Consider the following 21,439-nt stretch of genomic DNA (forward strand, 5'->3'; position numbering starts at 1 on the left):
AAAACACATCAATATTTTTATGATATAAAATTGCGACAGATTCTAAGTACACAGAAAGAAGCATTGATTACAGATATTTCTACAGCTGAAATTCTGGAGGTCCTAGCCTCATTGCCAAGAGGGAAGGCCTGCGGTAACAATGGCCTTCCGACAGAATCTTATAAGGCGTTTTCAAAAGAATTAGCACCAATCTTGCTTGAGCTTTTTAACAATGTTAAGGCAGGAGGTGAAGTCCCATCAATTTCTAAAGAATCCTCCAAAGTTCGTTTTGTCAAGAGGGGGAAACATCCTAGGGCTGTTAGTACATATAGGTCAATCAGCCTGCTAAATTCTAATTACGAAATTCTAATGAATATCTGGGCAAATTGATTTATCCCAGTGGCCCAGCATGTTATGCATTTGGATCAAATCAAACAGGGTTTGTGCCAGGCAGGTCAATGTCGGGATTATTAGTTCAAGCACTTGACTTTTTTCAAGGTCGACGCAGAGAAAGCGTTCGATCTGGTGAATTAGCGCATGCTTTTTTATGGTCGTTAAATGTTTGGTATTCCTCCCCAGATTACTATCATGCTTCAAAATATATATCAAGGGGCTCAGGTGAGGGTTTGTATAAATTCTACTTTAGCAGGCACGGTTGACATAAACCAGGGAACCCAACAGGGATGTCCTCATCCCCTGTATTATTTACTTTTATTATTGAAACCTTGGCCATTAGGATCTGTGATAACATAGAGATTAAAACACCAAAAGCAGGAATGGCGAAACTAAAACTCTTTGCAGACATCATTTTTTTGTATTTTAGACCAGAAAGACAGACTATCTGAATAATTTTAAAAGAATTTACACAGTTTGAATTAATTGGTGGGTATAAAATCAACCACAAAAAGACTGAAATTCCAGTGTTAAATGCTCCTAGTTATTTACCTCCAGATAACCTAAAGCAACAAGCTCCTTCTCTTGATCCGATTCAATATCAGGGGATATACGTCACAAGCCAATATGTGGAAATTTATACATTGAATTATGGGGCTATGTTGAAAAAAATTAAAGACCTAATGGATAAATGGATACTTCTTCCCCTCACTTTGATTGGTCGTATAGCCCTTATAAAGATGTCGATTTTGCCGCTATAAATTTTTCTTTTTACAAACATCAAAATTAAAATCAATGTGGAATATTTTAAAGAGCTGGAAACAATGTTTCAACAGTTTATCTGGAATAAGAAGGCGCCAAGGGTAACATTTTCTTTACTTCAACTCGATATTATTTAGGTATGGCTTGCACTCCCCCCAAGTTTGTTCCTACTATGAAGCATCCTTCTTAGATATAATTGCGCTGCTAATGGATAGAAAAGGATCCTTGGATAGTTTTTTTGAGGACGAGATGATCCAGGAAGCCGGGTCGCAGATTCCTGTTTTTATAAAAACAGCAAAGCTTCCCAAAAAAACGATATACAAGACAATGCAGGAGTTTGGTACCAGAATTCAGGCATTTTACTCCTTAAAGGCGCATTTTACAGTGTACGAATACCTGCTGCTTACCAAATGTAAAAGCTTGGGCCTCAAAATCCAGAATAACCATTTAAGATTTTGGGAAGCTAACGGATTTAAAGAGCTGGGTAATTTTTTAATTGGAGTGTGATGTATTAACTGGCAGGAGGTCCTAGGTTGATGCGGAGACCGGCGTAAGCTTTTCTTTTTGGGGCTATCTCCAGATTTTTCATTAATTGAATAAGTACGTCCTTCCAGCTAACATAGGTTCCACCCCTTTTTTAGCTGCTTTGTTTAGAGCAAAGCTAAGAGGGTAGGAAATTGGTATCGATTATTACGTAACCAAGGAGAGTCCCTCTTAATCAGGAACTTTTTGGAGAGGATCAAACAGGAAACGCAATGTAGTGTCTCAGATGGGGAGTGGCAAGCTATTTCGCAATATGGCAGCAAGGTATTAAGGGTGGCAAACGTTAAAAGAATGGCATTCTTATCTCACTGGATGGCATACTATACTCCTAAAGCGCTTCATAAGGTGTATCCAGAAGTCGAGAATAAATGTTTTAGGTGTCACCGAATGGAAGAGGGAGGCTGGCTACATGTGATTTACATGCCCAATGTTAAGACAGTTCTGGGAGAAAGTTTGTGCTGCGCTCAGTCTTGGCTTGCAAAGAATGGAGGAACCTAAGGCTGAACTCAAACTTTTTGGTTTATCAAAACAGAGACAAACTCAGCCAATGACTAGAGGGGAGGAAATGGTCATTGTAATTACTTCCGTGGTGGCACGCTCCCTGATTCTCCAGAAGTGGAAGTCAATTAAAGTACCAGCATACTTAGAATGATATACAAAAATGATTTGGGTAAGAAAATTTGAAGAAGCTTATGCGAAAAGGGTTGGAGCTACTAAAAGATATACTACTGTATGGAAACATATGGATAAAATAGAAACTCAGCAAGGTTAAACGTATCAAAGTAGCTCTAGGTTAATTTATTTAAGGACAACTGCACTTTGTTCTAGGAACAACACTGAAGCTAGGGTCAGGATATGAGTTGATGCACCTTATTAAGGTCTAGAATAATCGGTGTAAGATAATAGGATAATGCACATTATTGGAGTTAGAAAGCACAGTATCTCATTAATAGCACTTTAAACATTCTTTGTATTGGTTATCCATATATAAAATATAAAGTATGAATCTTAACAATTTGATGGGTTACACTTTAGATAAGGAATTGATAGGAAAGCATTGATAATATAACACTTTTTGCTAAAAAAAGATTCTAATATTTAAAATAATGGTTTTGTTTATAAAATCATGAAATTGGTTTTGTTTAGTAGAGTATTGGTTGATCTATGTTGCTGCTCAATAAAAAGAGTTGTTTTAAACAAGCATTTGCAATGCAATAGGTCTTGCATTAGGAAAGTTTGAGCTATTGGTATTGTAAATGACGAATTTTTTATTCATGTTTTGTTTTTGAAAATAGCGAAATTAATAGCTTTGTCATTTACAATGCCAATGGTTATAACTTTCGCAAATGTGACACCTATAGCATTTGTAATGCAATATGTGTTGTATTTACGAGACTTACATGTATTGATATTACAAATAAAAATGGCTTTTAATTGTTTTTAATAATTAATAAGTAAATAAAAGTTATTGTAATTTATAATGGCAATAGCTTAAACTTTTGTAAATAACTTTTGTGAAGATTTTGTTCAGTGTATTTTATTGTGACGAAAATCCAAGAACAGAAGTGAAATATTAACATCTTTTTGTTACATTTATAATAAAGCTTGAAACATTGAGAGAACATATTTGAACCAGTTGTTGTTGAATGGTTGCACAGATTGATGCTGTGGTGGCGCTGAGTGATGTTGTGGTGGCGAACAAGTGATGCTGTGGCGTTCAGTGATGCTGTGGTAGCGCATAGTGATGTTGTGGTGCCCCTGAGTGATGTTGTGGTGGTGCTGAATGATGCTGTATGCTGTGCTAGGTTTTGTTTTGCTATCCTATGCTTTGTTTTGCTATGCTGTGTTTTGTTATGCTATGCTGTGTTTTGTTATGCTATGCTGTGTTTTGTTATGCTATGTTTTCTTATACTATGCTATGCTGTGTTTTGTTATGCTATGCTATGTTTTGTTATGCTATGTTTTGCTATGCTTTGTTATGCTATGCTTTGTTATGCTATGCTATGTTTTCTTATGCTATGCTATGTTTTGTTATGCTATGCTATGCTGTTTTGTTATGCTATGCTATGTTTTGTTATGCTATGTTTTGTTACGTTTTATTATGCTATCCTTTGTTTTGCTATGCTATGTTTTGTTATGCTATGCTATGTTTTGTTGTGTTTTCTATGCTATGTTTTGCTATGCTATTATATGTTTTGCTATGCTATGTTTTGTTGTGTTTTGCTATGTTTTGTTATGCTATGTGTTGTTGTATTTTGTTATGCTATGCTATGTTGTGTTGTGTTGTGTTATGCTATGTTTTGTAGTATTTTTCTATGCTATGCTGTGTTTTGTTATGCTATGCTATGTTTTGTTATGCTATGCTGGTGAGGGTGTGTGAGGGGGTGAGGGTGTGTGAGGGTATGTGAGGGTGAGGGTGTGTGAGGGTGAGTGAGGGTGAGAGGGTGTGAAGGTGTGTGAGGGTGTGTGAGGGTGAGGGTGTGTGAGGGTGAGGGTGTGTGAGGGTGAGGGTGTGTGAGTGTGAGGGGGTGTGAGGGTAAGGGGTGGTGAGGGAGAGGGTGTGTGAGGGTGAGTGAGGGTGTGTGAGGGTGAGGGGGTGTGAGGGTAAGGGTGTGTGAGGGTGAGGAGGTGTGAGGGTGAGGGTGTGTGAAGGTAAGGGTGTGTGAGGGTGAGGGGGTGTGTGAGGGTGAGGGGGTGTGAGGGTGTGTGAGGTGAGGGGGTGTGAGGGTGTGTGAGGTGAGGGTGAGAGGGTGTGTGAGGGTTAGAGGGTGTGTGAGGGTGAGGGGTGTGTGAGGGTGAGAAGGTGGTTGAGGGTGGGTTTTGGGGTGTGTCAGGGTGAGGGTGTGTGAGGGTGAGGGTGAGGGTGGGTGAGGGGGGTGTGAGGGTGAGAAGGTGGTTGAGGGTGGTTGAGGGGGTGTATGAGGGTGAGGGGGTGTGAGGGTGAGGGGGGTATACTTCCACAAAGTAAAAAAAAAAGAAAGAAAAGAAACACAAGACTGGCTGCCTGAGGCTTTCAGTACGCGTTAGAATTATTTCCGTTCTCTTTACGTGGAAAAAGATGGGGCTCCTTGCTAAAATACTGCTAAGAGCTTTTAATAATGTTTTTTTCCTTTCATTCTCTCCTTGTGGCTGAGCCGTCTGTTCCTCTCCACACACTGCCAGCCCCTGATGTGATGGCGAAGAAACCCCGTTGACAAGGCACTGCTTTTGGCGCACATTAAAAACGAAATAAAATATTTATTTATTTCAGCATCTCTTGCTTATTGTGCTCCCGACTATTTTGGGCATGGGGCATCTTTTTTTAATCTATAAAAGAGGGGAGAGAGACGGCAAAAATCTTTCAATGACTCATTGATTGAGCCGGTTTAAAAAATTTTTTTTTAATTTTCCGCCCACTTCATCAGCATCGGAAGAAGGCGAGAGACTGCTGACTGCGCAGGAGGGGGTGGGGGAGTTTAACAGAAAGATTATTTGTAAGATGGAAAATGGGAAGACTCTCCCATCGCACTCAACTCCCCTGCCTTTGGATTTTGAGCGCTCAAAAGATTAGGGCAAATTTACCCTCATTCGTCTGATAAACAAACGCTGAGTCGACGAATAAAGCGACGCAAAAACGTTTTTTATTAATTGACCAGTTTGTGTTCCTTGGTTTATAGCTCGTTGATTGTATTGCTTGCGCCTATGTTCTTGCCATTGTAAAACTGTCTTAAAAATGTGAACCATCGATTCTAGACTGTATGTTTATCTTTGATGTTTAATGCTGAACGTTTGTGCGCAATCTTCGCTGAAACTGGGAATTCTTGCATTTGTAATCCTGTTTAGCGCACATCGCCGAAAGAAGCTTTTGGGGGCGGGGGAGCGGATCCCTTTGAAGCACGGCCTCGCGGCCGTGAAAGAAGTGTGAACAGCAGGGATGTAATTAGGAGGGGGGAGGAGAAGTGGAGAAGTGACGCCGGGAAGCAACAAATGGCTTTGATGTGGATGCGCGAGGCAGGCGGATGGAAAGCGCGTGCAGCAGGGGGCGGAGCGGATCGAAGTGAAACTGCTGGTGGCAATGATGCGAGGCAGGCCGATGGAAGCGCGTGCTCGGACACATGCACTCGTCGAAATCCGCCGCCTGGTTTAGCTTTCCCGATCCAACCCTATAATTCTCTCCTATCCATTCCTTGCGGAATGGGATAGGCGAGACCTAAAATGAAAAAAAGAAGTTCTGTCACACCACCAACGCACACCAACCTATCACAGGTGAATCTGGGGTCCTTGTAATATATAAGGGTTGTCCACAATGCCCCTAAACATCATTGAATTCGGGTTTCGTATTATAAAGTGCATATGGTGAATAGTTTCCCTATGCCTGTTTAGGACATACTAGGAGATTTTAGTTGCTCATCATTTAAACTTTTCATCGTTTTAAAAAAGGGCTCCTGTTTTTCATAACACGGTCCTTTCTTGTCCTGTTTTTTCTCTATGGTTTGAATAATAACCATGGCCGACAAGAAAGGATGCTGGGCTCTCCATCCCTGCATTCACTACTCCCATCGTGTAAGATCTGCTCAGCATTATTGGGTGACAACATTAAACAAGACAATGGAACACTTGAAACATACATTACTTTTAAGCATTGCCCTTCAGTCTAACAGTTTTTTTGGCCCAGGGCGCCTTAGAATATGTAAACATCTGCACATCAAACCTTAAAAAGTAACATGGTAGGGTTTCGGTCGCACAGAAAGGTTCTTCGTTAAGGCTGCGAATGGTCTGATGGGGCCCCTTACGTCACCCAAAGTGCCTTACTCTTGCTCTATTTTCTATGCTTGGAATTGCACACTGTAGTTGATGCAATCAGATGAGACTGAAAGGATGCTTCGTATTTTACACCCTCTTAGACAGAAACATCCGGACAATGAAGTGCTTTTACATTCTGTGTATTGTGAGTGAAAGATCCGCTGCATACGGGCTGCAGCTCCAGGCTCCCTAAATCACATCACATCAAGTATCGATCGCAAAAATAATATCACATTCATCTTTAGAACTTCAGCTTTCCTTCCATCTCTTATTTTCTTCCATTTGGATTCAAATCTGACTCCCCACACTGTGGATTCCACGCATGCTTTCACTCATTGCTTTCACACACTCTCTCGGGCACTTAATAAGACATCACACGTTGCCACAGGTTTCTGAACTTGTACTCAGTAATACCATGGAATCGCCTTGCAATTAATTTCCGTATGCGTGGGGTACGAGAACCATTTTCCCCTTCTTTAGGGAGGAAAAGAATGAAGCAGATTTGACTCCGTTCCTCTATTTTAAGCGGATATGTCTCACTTCCGTTTTGACATGTTAGCTGTAGGCTGCTTTTCTGCATATTAATGACATTGATCAGGGGCCTAACACAGGCGCCTGCAGTCACTGGGGCGCCGGCGGAGGGTGGGGGGGAAGGGGGTGGAAGTGGGGGACACAACCCACCAAGGGCCCCCTGACCCTTTAAGAGGGGCCCCATTCAGCCCAAGCCTATTGAATATCTTTGAGAGGTTGAGACATGAGCGGCCCTTCATTTCGTGTCAGGCCACTGGCATTGATAACATCAGACCTTTAACGCTTTCAAGTTGTTCACTGAAGTCACACTTCATTTGCCATAGGTGAATTGTTTGGTCAAATAAATAAGTAACTTCATACATGTATACATAAATAAATACAATTAAAATAGTTCTCAGGACCAAAGTTTTCTTAGCAGCACAACGACGCCACTGCCAAATGCAGGTGCTGCCAAATTCCTAAACGCCCATTACTTGTTTCTAACTCATCTCTTTCTTCCACCACCCCACTCTTCCTTTCTCTTTAATTCACTCCTGGAGATTCTTTTTCCATCCCTGCTTTCTCCACTTGCCATTGTTTTCCTATATTTGTGGTGACGAAAAATGAGTGCCGGCACATATCTGGCACTGGTTGTCTAAACCACTACCAGTGGCAAATTACATGGGTCTTTCCCAAGATGGTAGGCAAGTGCGGGTCCTTTTTTGCTCAAAGGAGGAAATTGTGATCTACATTTTGTTATGTACGCTGATAATCTTATACTTTTTATTCTAATCTATAGCATTACAGTGAAAATCTCCTCAAGTATTGGAGTCTGCTAAGGGGTGTAGCCTGACAAGTGATATGGCAAAAAGTAGGGTAGTGTCTTTTTAAAATGTGGCTGAAGTCCAAATTTAGGAGGCAACTTGAAAATTCGTCACTTATGGTTGTCAAAGAGTAAGAATATTTAGTGTTATTGTTTTCTAGGGAAAGGGCTGGGCCTACAAATTCTGGATCTGTTCTAGAAACATAATCCAATGGTTCTTTTTAGCAGCATGAAAGTGTAGAGAGGAGGAAAGTCGTTATTATTGCCAATCAATTAGGTAAAAATCCTTTGGACATCTATTAACTACAAACGAATATGTAAGGTTGGGTAATTTATTACAAAGCCAAAAATAATTGGTCAAAGTTTCCCTGCATCCAGGGTTAGTGAGTGAAAAGCATTAATCTATCTATACACTATTACTAAGATGACATCCCTACTTAAGCACCCTCAGGGAAAGAATAAAAGGTGTCAGCATGTGGAGTCTTCCTAAGAAGTCTCTCTACCATCCATGGGTCATGTAGCATAAAGCTACCTAGACAGAGTTTGCTCTAAGATGCTCTCTCTGTCAAAGGTAAAGATGAAGTGGGCATTTTCCCTATTTCAAAACTCACTTTATTGCAGATAACTTTCCCAAGATTCACTTCTCCTGTGTGAGGCACAACATCCTTCCTTTATCAACTCAAGAAACACAATGTAACTTATTAGTTCCTTGCCTGACTGTGATAATTGGCCATTTGGCAAACTGCAAAAATAGTTTCTCCACAGTTTTGTTTGAAGGCTAACTTGAAAGCAAGCCCTGGACCCATGGTTGGCATGAGATGAGCTGCTGCTGCAACCCAGAACCAGTTTTGCCCTAGTTATGGGCTCATTGGATAGGTACAGCCTGTTTCAAGTGACATAGTGAGCAGTCAGCCCATGTCTGGGCACACCCATGCCACTTGACCAGTATATGAAACACAAAAGATAATGGGAGAATGCTTGCAATTTGTCTTGCCACTGGAAATCATTCTGGGTAGCTTCACAACCCACTGTTCTTTGGCTAACTATGTCACCTAGGTTGCTTTTACTCTGCTCTAGTGAGGAACAGACCTGGTTGTTTGGATTGAACTGTTCCAATGAGGAGCAGGGTCAAGACTGATATGCATATGTCTGTGTCCAAACTGAGGTAGCATGGTGATATAAAGAACGATGGGTTGGAATTCTACCTGGAGCGATTGCCAGCGAAAGAACCGATTGAAATCATTCTCCCCATAATTGTTTGAGGTTTTAATTGGGTGTAAAGCAATTTTACTATGTTTAAAAGGGAGAGCACAAGCACTTTAGTACTGGTTAGTAGTAGTAAAGTACACAGAGTCCTAATGTCAACAACAACGAAATTCAGAAAACAGGAAGGGTGAAGGCTAATGATCTGGGGGTGAACCTGCAGAGAGGGCCAAACCCAGCAGATAGTAATATGTTTTGCATACTCCGGCACACTTGGTAGTATGCTGAGGAAGGATGATACACTGTTACGATTGTATCTTTAGAAATGCAGCAGATTTCAATTTGTTTTCTCTGCTTCTCTCTCCATTAATTCTTCTTTTCTTTGAGGGGTGATTGGTTAGTTTGAGATCAAATATGACTATAGCCTGCACAATGCTTCATGGTCTGCTTACAACTGCAATGCTTGGGTTGACTCTTGAAGAGACTGTGTTAGTACTCCAGTGTATTATTCTGAACAGAACTCTTGTTCACTGTTCAATATTGTTAACTTTGCGCGAACTTCCCGTCCATCTTCAAATGACCTTGTGCACATGGAAACTCTTCAGGTTGTCCTTGGTACTATGTAGCTGAAAAAAAGGGTGCTCTCCATTATAACCTTATTTACCCATATGGTTAATTGTTTTAAATAACTTTTTTGAGGTCTGGCTTGACAGCGTAGTTGTTGCCAGACAATTAGGTAGGAGTCACCAGGAGAGGGGCTTTGACTCTGCCTACATCTTGGGATCCAGGCGTCTATGTTTTGATTAGGCAGAAGTTGCCTACTTCCACAAAAAAGTGGTAGGCTCCAAGCAGTTGTCATCAATTTGTTTTATCGATTTTGCAGTTTTTTCATCTGTAAAATGCTTAATTCATGCATTGACTTTTGTACAAACTATTTCAAATTTGTATATGCACTTACTTTGAAATGCTTTCCATATTCTGCATTCCCATTAGAAAGGTGGCCACCACCCCAGCATTGCCTGAAGTTCCTTTTTTCTTCATGGCCGGCTACATAAAGACATCCTTTATGCTTTTGATCCAGCCACACATCATACTGTACATCACATCTACTATTTAGAATGTGTCTGGCTAGACAGCGGAGATTACGTACTATTTTGCCGACCTCTGGGTATGTAGCAGAGATTATTGCTATTTGGCTGGCGACCAGGTAAATAACCACTTCCTTCAAAAATGCCTTCATTTCTGTCCTTGACAGTGCGGTCTCAGCATATTTACAAGGGCATTGCACCACCGGATGATCACTTTTTGCTGTGCTCCAGTGACACTGTGCCCTGTTACATATTTGCAAGGCAGTACAAAGTTACTTAGCATGACTTAAAGCCGCAGTGTAAATACGGTCCTCCTTGACACCGTTTTCTGTAGCAAAGGGGCATGCAATGGGTGTTGCTGTGGGTGTTCCCATGCAACACCCATTGCTTTTTGACACTACTCCAGATTCGCGAGTCAGTACCAAAAAAGTACACCTCCCCAGAGGAGGCGTAAGAGTGGCTCATCCTGCAGAACACATAAAAGGAGCAAAACACCATTGATGATTGTTTTTGTGCATAATGGTGTCCCTTCCCGCACAACAACAATCATCCCTGGAATGCAGGCACACTTGCACTCAGGGGTGAGTACAGGAATACGCTGTATTGTTGAATATACAATGCATTCCTGCTCGGTGCAGCCAAATTGCTTGTGGCACTGCACATGCACCATTTTCTTGTAAATATGCTCCTTAGTTCTTTACCTCAAAAGTGTGTATCATTATTTGCAAAACCCCTTTTTACAAGTTGGAAAACTCTTCTGACTCGTAAAAAGACATTTGCGATTGTTTCTGAATTGCAAATAGGAGGGCTCATAAAAGAGGTTTGCTCTTCCCATTTACAATTCAGAAAGCAATTTCTTGAAAGTTTACGACTCTAATCTCTGTTATAAACCATTTTCACTTCCCATCTATGGCAAAGGCATGCAGCACTGCTATCTCTGAGTCCTGCACCCCCATGGTAAATAGAGGGGTGAGGGGTTTACGCCCCACCATATTTTCAATGAGTTGGAGGAGAAAGTGGTTAATTATTTTGCACAGCATCTCCTCCCTTTCATTTTGGCAGCAGGTGGCAGGCCAGGGAATGGCTACAGCCTTGTGGAGCATAAGTTGTGATGGGTGAGAGTGGAGAGCAGAATGTGCTACCACACTGCATTCCCCCACACCCAGAGGCATGCGAAGCACCGCTAGGCTGATGTCATTGAGCTGAATTGGGACTTGATTAACTATCTGGAACACGTATCAATTGACCCCCTGATACTTAAGCAAACTCCCTACAACTATTGCCTGAAGCACTCTAATTTTGTGGTACTTGAGGATTTTAATTTAGATGTTGATGATTTGCACAGCAATTATGATCCTCTTTAGAAGGTTTCAATTTGGATCAAGTGGTCATGAAACCCACTCACATAGGCTACACTCTTAATCTAATTTTTTCAAACTCCTCCAAGGTTTTGACTTAGTCTGCACTGAAGCTTCCCTGGCCCGACCATTTTTGGTCCCATTCTGCAGTCTCTTCACAGCCTAACGCCAGGTGCAAGGGTCGGTCAGTAAAATATCGAGACCTTGGCATAAAATCTCCAAAGCATCTCTTGTGAAGACTCTACAGTTCATTTACTATAATTGTGCTAGAGCATTTGAATCAGACTCTGCCAGCTTCAATAACTGGCTGATCTCTGCATTGGACTCATTGCTCCATTAAAAACACACACCTCAAATAGATCAACACCTTCCCCACCATGGCTCTCTGATGTGCTTGATATGGAGAAATGTTGTTGTTAAATACTTCAATGGAGATGGAGGATGGCCTATGGTAATGAGGCAAAAGTAACTTACTTAGCCGTGCTGAAATGATATCATTTTGCCCTCGGGAAAGGTCAGAAATCTTTTATTCAGTTCCAAGGCAAGTAATAAGCCATGCAAACTATTTAACATTGTTAAAAGCTTCACTTTCCTACAGCAACAAAAAAAATGTCTCTCCTTCATTGCAACTCTGTCAAGATTTTTCTGATTTCTTTTATAAGAAAATCCAAAACCTCTATGACAATTCAAAATGCAGACTGCACTTGATGTGGGCCCCTTTGGTCTGTCTCAGTCCGGTTCTCTTCTTATGAGGTTTGACACTAATTCCTAAGAAGACTCAGCATTGGCACTGGCTAGGTGCCAATCGGGATCTCCTCTGGACTCCTGCCCGGCTATTTTCAATCCGGCCTCTAGCGTGGTCAACCTTGCCCTTAATATGCTGATGAATAACTCTCCTGCAAGCTGGAAACATGCACTACTGCTCCCCCTGCTGAAAATGTAATCGGCCAATCCCAAAGTCCTCAGCAACTTTAGACCTATTTCTCTTCTTCCCACTGTTGCAAAACTTTTAGAGAAAAGGGTCAAAAAGCAGTTGTGACACTTCGTAGAATCTAAACTCCTTCTGCATGACTCCCAATTGTGATTCCTTTGGGAGTTACATTACCGAGTGTGTCCTACTCGAGAAATCAGAATTCATTAAGGAAAAACTTGATCAGAGCTCCCCAGTGATGGTCATTCTCTTGGATCTTTCCTTGGCCTTTAATACTGTCTCCCATCACATCGTACTATATAAAATCGAGAGAGTTTCTATCAGAGACCAGGCTCTGCTTTAGCCTACATCTTTCCTGCCTGGTCTCTCTCAAGCAGTCTTCCTTCCACCTTTGACCTCTTCATCCAAACCTCTGGCTTGTGGCAAGCCTCAGGGTCCGGCGCTCATCCCCATCCTCTTTAATAACTAACTTGAGCCACGGGCAAAACAGGTGGAGTCCTGGGAGTTGTGGGTGGTCTCCTATGCAGATGACAACCAGCTCTTCTTGGCTTTCCATGAAAATGCAGTGGTGGAATGGATGGAGGGAAGCTGCCACAAATTGAACTCCCAAAAAACTGAGATCTTCTTTTTTGGCACCAAGTCCTTCTTGGAGGTAAGTCTATGGTGGACATCTGAACTAGATGCTGCTCCCCCCAGCACTGATGGCCAAAAATCTTTTGGGCACCAAATTAAGTCCCTATCTGCTCATTGCTTTGCTACCCTTAGATCTCTGAAGAACTCCCATCCTAAATGCTGTGGATTCACAAAAAAACTGTTGTCAATGCACTGGTTAAATCCAAACTGGATTGCACTAACAGTTTATATTCGGGTCTACTGGCTTTTTAAACCCAATTGGATCCAAAATGTCCAGATCTCTATTGCACATCTTAGCTTGAAGATCCCCAAACACTCGCCAGTGTCTCATCACCTTCAGCATCTTCACTGTCTTCCTGCCCTGTCATCAAGAGGATGAAGAATAAGGCACTCACTTTTATCTTCAGAGTCTTCACTGATAAAGGTACCCTTTGCTTGATGAGAAGACTCATGCCCTACGTTCAATTCAGAGCTCTGAGATCTAACAATCTCAAATTTCTCCAAGTTCCTCGCATACACAAAGCAAGAAGAGGTGGGCGATCCTTCACCTACCTAGCCTCCAAACGGTGGAATGCATTGCTGTTCAGCTTGCGTTGCAGTCTCTCAGAATTGTTTTCTAGACTTAATCATAAACCTTTACCTTTTGACAACTGTCTAATGGGCATGCAGATTGATAGTTCCTGCCTTTCACTTATGAGCTTTCCGACAGCACCAGGACGCCCCCTAGGAGCCAGCTGTGCACTGAATAAATGCCATGAATGGAATTGAATGGAGAGGTGGGACTAGGTAACTGATGTTTACATTTTCTGTTTATTATAAATGTATTACTTTTCAGGCGGCATTACTTCAAAGGTAATTTACAAAGAGATTTTAGTTGCGACTATAGCCCAAACTACTGGACCGAATTACCCCAAATACCTGAAAGAACCTTTTTTGTTATTTGGCGTAAATCCATTCAGTAGTTTTTGTGAAATATATAAAAAAAACAAATAAGGATATATAGGGACACAGATCTTCAGAGGATCAACAGTCCCAGTGCTGAAATATGATTGTCTGCCAACACTTCAACCAGGAAGTGCTGGCAGCCATTTTGAGACTCGCATTGAGCTGAGTCCCGCAAAAAAAGTGAGGGGGCAGGGTAGGAATATCTTGACACCCTAGTACTCTTGGAGGGGTCCCACTGTGACACCACCTGGGGCAAAAATCATACTTTGAAAAAATGTCTGCCTACCACATGCCAGGGGCATATCTTTAAATCTACGGGGGACCACCACTAACCAGGGTTCACATACAAAAAACAAATTGGGGGCTGCGGGTACCCCCCACTGACCATCACTTCACTGTGGGATTAAGACATATTGAAGAGGGAGTCCATGTGGACCATGGTGGACCATCACCTCCTTGGGAATTTGATTTGTTTTTAAGACACACGGCCCTTCCCCGAGGCCATTCTCGGCCCCGGAGACCACCACCTCTCCGGGCCAGGCCCTTCGAAATCAGGGGAAGGGAGCTGAGTGACCCCCCTCCTGATGTCAATAAAGGCCCTGAGGACCACCACCCCCCCATGTCTGGCTCCTGTTATGTCCCAGAGTGCCCACCCCCGACATAGCTGTGGCTTGTCGGGAGCTTTGACAGCTCCTATCAAGTCACAGTAAACACACTCCACTCTCAGCACGAGAGAGCTGATAAATGTTCTCGCTTGCTGGGAGTAGAGCTTTCATCTGTTTCCCTGCTAGCTATCAAGCAAGCAGGGAAACAGATGAAAGGATTGCTCTAAAGACAGGGAACTGCATGCTTAGCATCTCACTGTCTGTCAGAGCAATGCCGGCTGCGGCAGGAGGTAGGGAGCTGGAAGGGACCGCAGGGCCTTGATGCTCAGAAAGAGGCAAAATAAAGATCAGAAACAAGTAGAAAGAGGCAGAATGATGGTCAGAAACTAGCAGAATAGGCAGGATAAAGGTGAGAAATGAGCAAAAAGAGGTGGAGTAAAGGTCAGAAACACGCAGAAAAAGGCTGAATAAAGGTCAGCAATAAGCAGAAAGAAGCAAGATAAATGTGAGAAACGACCAGGAAGAGGAAGAATAAAGACCAGAAATGATCAGAAAGTGGCAGAATAAATGTCAGCATTGATCTGAAAGAGGCAAAATAATGTGGGAAATGAGCAGAAAGAGGCAGAATAATGGTCAGAAACGAGCATAAAGAGGCAAAATACCGGTGGGAAACGAGCAGAAAGAGGCAGAATAATGAGCAGAAATGAGCAGAAAGAGGCAAAATAGAGTTCAGAAGCAAGAAGCAAGAGGTAAAATAAAGTTTAGAAGCGAGCAGAAAGAGGCAAAATAGAGCTAAGAAACAAAGAGAAAGAGGCCGAATACAGGTCAGAAACAAGCAGAAAGAGGCCCTCAATAGCCCTCGGCAGTCAAGGGGACTTCATACGCCAAACAGTACAGCACCAGGAGGTGCATTTCCATATTGGTTGAGAAAGGGGGTGGGGCCTCTGATGAGTTCTCAGCAATCCCGCTGTGGTGGACTTACTGGTGACAACAATAGGAGTTCTTGACCCCCAAGGACCCTCAGCAGTCATAGGGACTTCATCCCCCAATCAGTAGTGTGCCAGGAGGCACATTTACATAATGGTTGATAAAGGGGGAAGGGCTTCAAACGAGATCTCAGCAATTCCGCTGAGGGGGGACATACTAGTGGTAACAATAGGGGTTCATGGTACCCCACCACATCCCCAGGCCCACATACAAAAAAAGTGATGGGATGTGCAGACCTTTGTGTCCTCGGGTGTTATGTGTGGTAGAAATCTATCAATAACTTCTTGATTCCCTGAGTGGTTGCGCAAAGTAATGGCTAGATTCTGTAAGGTTGTTGCACATTTCATGATTGACATTTAATAAATTATTTGGTTGTACTATTAAATATAAAAAGCTTATTGTAGCAGTATGATCACTGTAATGTCACACAAACTCTGTCAGGAAGTTTGTGGTAAAAACTCAGTACACGTTGCTTGCAAACTAGAAAGGAAATAACCAGAATAACCAGAATAAAGAATCACCTTTAAACTGTCAAAATGTGCCTTCGATTTTACACATGCACATCTACCAAAAGAATCCAACCGGCTTAACCAAAACACGTGCTAACTGACAAACCGTGCACACATGTCCCTGAAACCAAGCGGAGCGCTAGGGTACTTAAACCGTGCCCGCTCATCCAGAAATGCTTCGCCTCGTTGCTGATCCTGGTACTCACCTGACTCCAGCCCAGCTCCGGTGTTGCTCCAACATGCGTCCAGTCATCCCTCCAGTTTTCCTGAGAAGAGTTCCGGTCCCTGGTGTTCCCCGAATCCCTTCCTTCCAGCTGCATGAAAAAAAAGAGAAAAAGCTTGCAAATTCATTGCTTATCAACGCTCAGAACAGAACGGCAACACGTTAACTTTATCCCTGAACATTGCAGTAAGATTTTAATTACCTTCTTGATTACTTCAATCTCAGGGGCGGTGGGTGACATGTCAAAGTGGTGGGGCGCCAAGACATTTGCATACAGCACCGCAGCGAGCGAGCCCGAACCCCAGAATGGGGGTGTGGGGGGAATACCCCCCCTAAGAAAATTTTGAAAAAAAAGAAGAAAAATCGTGCATTTTCAAGCAAATTTGAGAAAGCAGGAAGGTTAATAAAGCAATTGTGAAAGTGCAGTTATTACATTAATAGATGGCATAACATAGGTAGCTGCTTATTCAGTATAACAACAGAGCTTCATTCATTCCGTCCTATTACACTCAGGTGCTGAATTCAGACTATAAGACTTTCATGAAAATCTCAGCTCTAAGAGTAGAAGAAGTTGCACAGCAGTTGGGAAACAGCCTTCACAAAGCATTAGGAAAATGAGAGGCAATTACTTGAAAGCAAACTAAAAGCAATGCATCAAGTAGTAACTTAAAGCAATGCATCCAGCAAAACAGTGCATGCAGTCAACCATACAAAAGTAAACTAAAGCAAGTGTGAACCTGTGAACCTTCACTTTGAAAGCAGGGTGCTAGTCAACAGGCCAGTCACATACATTTAAACTGAAGAAGAGTACACCTCAGCATGCAGGCACCAACATAAAAGCACCAAGCAAGTCAAACAGTTTAATGAAAGAAAAATGACTGGTCTGGGTCTGGATCTGACTTGGTACGAGCAGGATACAAAAAGTAAACGAGTAGGTGGTAACCCACTTCAAGTGAAGGAGCTGTAAGGAACCTAAGCGCACTGGTGTTGATACCAATAACAGAGCAGCTCTGGCTTTCTCAGGGTGGGTGTCAGCTGTGTGATGAAACCAGCATGTGAAGCAGTTACCTCAAACAAACTAAAACCAATGCACTCATCAAGACAAGGAGTTACATGAAATCAAATAGAAAACCACCATCAAGCCAGGTAGTCACCTAAAGGCAAATTGAAGTGACTGCACACTATGGGAAGTGCACTTCACCAGCCAGCCTATTACACTAAAGGAAAATAAAAGCAATGCTCCCAGTAAACAAGACAACATAAATTGAAAATGTTTCCCAGCAGGACCAACAGTCACAAAAAGTAAAGAAACAGAACGAAGTCAGAGGCACTCCAGGAATCCAGGAGCGTGGTCTGGTGGACTGTTCATGAAGGCTGAACCTGGTTCTCCAGAACGAAATTCGGCAGCTCTGGCGTAGTGCCACATCCCCCAATGAACACCATACTATCCCACTGAGACACCCACACTGTCTTCAGCTACAACCCAGTTGTGCCCTGCTACATATACCTGGATGCGGCTCAATTTAAATTATGCACAAGAGTGATATGCTGCCTGGAAAAAAAGTACCTTCCTGGAAAAAGCAAACCCTCATATGGATGCAAGATTAAGTAAAGCATATGAAATGTAAGTAGAACAACATGGCTACCTTAACACTTTTATACTTATTATTCAGAAATCAAGAGTGTTTTTTACTGAAACTTTAAGCACCACTAGAGATCCCTGGGGGGACCAGTATCACGGTGTATTGCTTATATCCTGTGAACCGTGAGCAGTATGGTTTAAAAAGACTACATTACTCAACACAGAGCCACTGCTTGTTTTTCTTTTTTTTTCCTGTTTCATTATTTTTCATCCTTCCACTCCCTTATTGTTTCGAGGTCTCAGTTACTTTTCTTTTGTCCTCCACATGATACATGCGCCTTCCTTCCCATGATTTCCAATCTTTCCCATCCCCTCCTGTGATTTAACCTCTCAGTTCCCAGGTCACCCAATACCTGAAAAGTGGAACTGGGCCCCAGGACATGTATTAAATAGCCCCACATCCTCCACTGTCTCTCATACTCAGGTACTTATGAAGTATTTGGTGACCTAAACATGGCCACCGAGATGGACATTAGCCATGTTGAAGTACATGGCTTTGAAATCAGGCACAAGTCAAGGGTGCACATGGGTCAACAACAGACCAATTCGGTTGGCTGAAAGCCCCAATAGGTAAGTATATTGTATACAATTTTAGGAAAATCAAAATGTCTTGGCTACCACAAGACCTAAAATCATCCTTGTCAAAGTCAAATTGTGGACCGCTGTTCCTGAGTCTCTGAGAAAGTGTACCTCATTTCTTTAATTTCAGAAAAAGCTGAAGACATGGTTATTTTAAACAGCGGCTATGTCACCTTAGCTTATTGACACGCGTATTAATAACGCTCATATACTTAATAACGGTCATATACTTAATGCCTGTTGACTGAATTGTTTGTAATGCATTCATTAATACTGCAAACGCTCAACAAAGCTACAAATAACGTAAATCGTGCGCAATGTCAATATCATCATTCCTTTGTTAATGCGATGGGTGGATTGATGGGGAGAGGGTGAGTGGATGCATGAAGGGTGTATGGTAGGACTGGTGAAAGGCTGGCTGGATGGATGAAAGGGTGGGTGGATGACGGATGGCTTGCTGGCTGAATGAAAGGGTGGCTGGATGCATGGACGGATGAAAGGGTGGGTGCGTGAAGGATTGGTGGATGGCTAGATGAAATGGTGCATGGATGAATGGATGTTTCAAAGGGTGGATGGGTGAAGGATGGCTGGATGGGTATGTGGATGGATCAAAGGGTGGGTGGATGGATGAATGGGTGGATAGTTCGCAAACAAATACTTAATAATTGCTTCATGTAAGTCTGTACAGGGTGGATGGATGGAATTGCAGGCATAATCATTTCAGGGCCTTTTGTAGACGGGAGGAGCGAGCTGGACAATAGTGTTTAGTTCTCGGATTTCATAGATTTGAATTGCCTCAAAAGGTCAAATTATTATCAAAACGGGTACATTTGGTCATGAACAGAAAGCAATTAGTTCTGCAACTCTTCGAAAATGATAAATGTGATAAAGATAAAAAACGAGTCACGCAGACGGTTAACACCATACGTGACACATTTATCAGTACTGCAGACATAATCATTTCAGGGCATTTTGTAGACGGGAAGAGCGAGCTGCAATAAATGTATTCACAAATACCTCTGTCGTTCCATTACGTACATGAGCTAGGTTTAAAAAGAAAAACTAGCCATGTTTAAAGAATCAGGTCGTAAATCATATACAGTCAGTGCCAGTTTGCGTTCCCATAGAAAACACTGTGCCTCAAAAATTTAATTGCAAGCGAAAGAAACGTACACAGCAGAAAAGAAAAATGCATGTTAGAAATCAGATTATAAAGCTGATCACATTTTATGCACAGCGAACCAGACTATCCCGAACACTAATGGTATTTACATAGAGCTTCGTACCGCTTTGGGTGGCGTACTGGTGCCTTATCGAACGGGTAGCAAGCGCAATCTGCGAAATGCGTGGCTGACGAAATATGCACCGATATAAATTGCACTTTAGGGAACAGATTTTAAAGCCAATCACAATTCATGCACAGCGGACCAGACTATCCCCAACAGTAATGATATTTACATAGCGCTTCATAACGCTTTGGGTGGCGTCCAGGTGCCTTATAGGACGGGCAGCAAGCACACTCTGGGAAATGCGTGGCTAAATACGGACCGATATGGGATATGTATTCTTGTCTTTTTTACAACAATTTCATTTCAGTAGGATAAAAGAGCAGTTCACACATGAAACAGAGGGGTACAAAAAACAAAATGCGTTGTCGGGGCGTGCGATTTCGTGGTCTGCGAAGTTAAGTACTGCCCAATAGCAATCAACGTATTGGCGTTGCAACAACTGCCTCTCCCTCCCTCCGTGTCACTCCATCCCTCACTCCCTCCCTCTGTGTCACTCCATCCCTGTGTGTCACCCCCTCCCTCTGTGTCACCCCCTCCTTCTGTGTCACACCCTCCCTCGGTGTCACCCCCTTCTTCTGTGTCAGTCCCTCCCACTGTGTCACTCCCTCCCTCTGTGTCACTCCTCCCTCGATGTCACTCCATCCCTCTGTGTCACCCCCTCCTTCTGTGTCACTCCCTCCTTCTCTGTCACCCCTTCCCTCTGTGTCACCCCCTCCTTCTGTGTCACTCCCTCCCTCCCTCTGTCACCCCCTCCGTCTGTGTCACTCCCTCCCTCTGTGTCACCCCCTCCTTCTCTGTGTCACCCCCTCCTTCTGTCACCCCCTCCTTCTGTGTCATTCCCTCCCTCTGTGTCACCCCCTCCTTCTGTGTCACCCCCTCCTTCTGTGTCACTCCCGCCCTCTGTGTCACCCCCTCCCTCTGTGTCACCCCCTCCCTCTGTGTCACTCCCCCCTCTGTGTCACTCCCTCCCTCTGTGTCACCCCTCCCTCTGTGTCACCCCTCCCTCTGTGTCACTCCCTCCCTCTGTGTCACTCCCTCCCTCTGTGTCCCCCCTCCCTCCCTCTGTGTCACCCCCTCCTTCTGTGTCACTACCTCCCTCTGTGTCACTACCTCCCTCTGTGTCACCCCTCCCTCTGTGTCACCCCCTCCTTCAGTGTCACTCACTCCTTCTGTGTCACTCACTCCTTCTGTGTCACTCACTCCTTCTGTGTCACTCCCTCCCTCTGTGTCACCCCCTCCTTCTGTGTCACTCACTCCTTCTGTGTCACCCCGGGTGGTTAAATATTGGAGAAAATTCTAGTTACCTGGAGCCCGGCTAAATAACTGCCCTGTCTAGTGTGCTGGCTCACTGTCCCTGCTGAGATGAAAAGCAGGCATCCGCCCTGGTCATCGTTCTTGGCTCATCTCCTCTGAGAAGTCTGAGAGGTGCCAGAATAAAGTCTACTTATGAGAGCAAAAACGAGCCCCCAATCTATGCGCCACACAGGCGATGAATCACCACGGTGGTTTGCTTTTGTTAATTTATGTTTCGCTTCGGTGCTACCATGAGGACGGCCTCAGTTGGACACCCAACTGCCCTCCGGGCCACTGCATGCCAGCGAGCGCCCACTGCCCCAGCAACATAGACAAGCGGTCCCGGAGCCCCGCCAGGGAGT

This window comes from Lissotriton helveticus, chromosome 1_1 (assembly GCF_964261635.1).
Source record: "Lissotriton helveticus chromosome 1_1, aLisHel1.1, whole genome shotgun sequence".
NCBI lineage: Eukaryota > Metazoa > Chordata > Amphibia > Caudata > Salamandridae > Lissotriton > Lissotriton helveticus.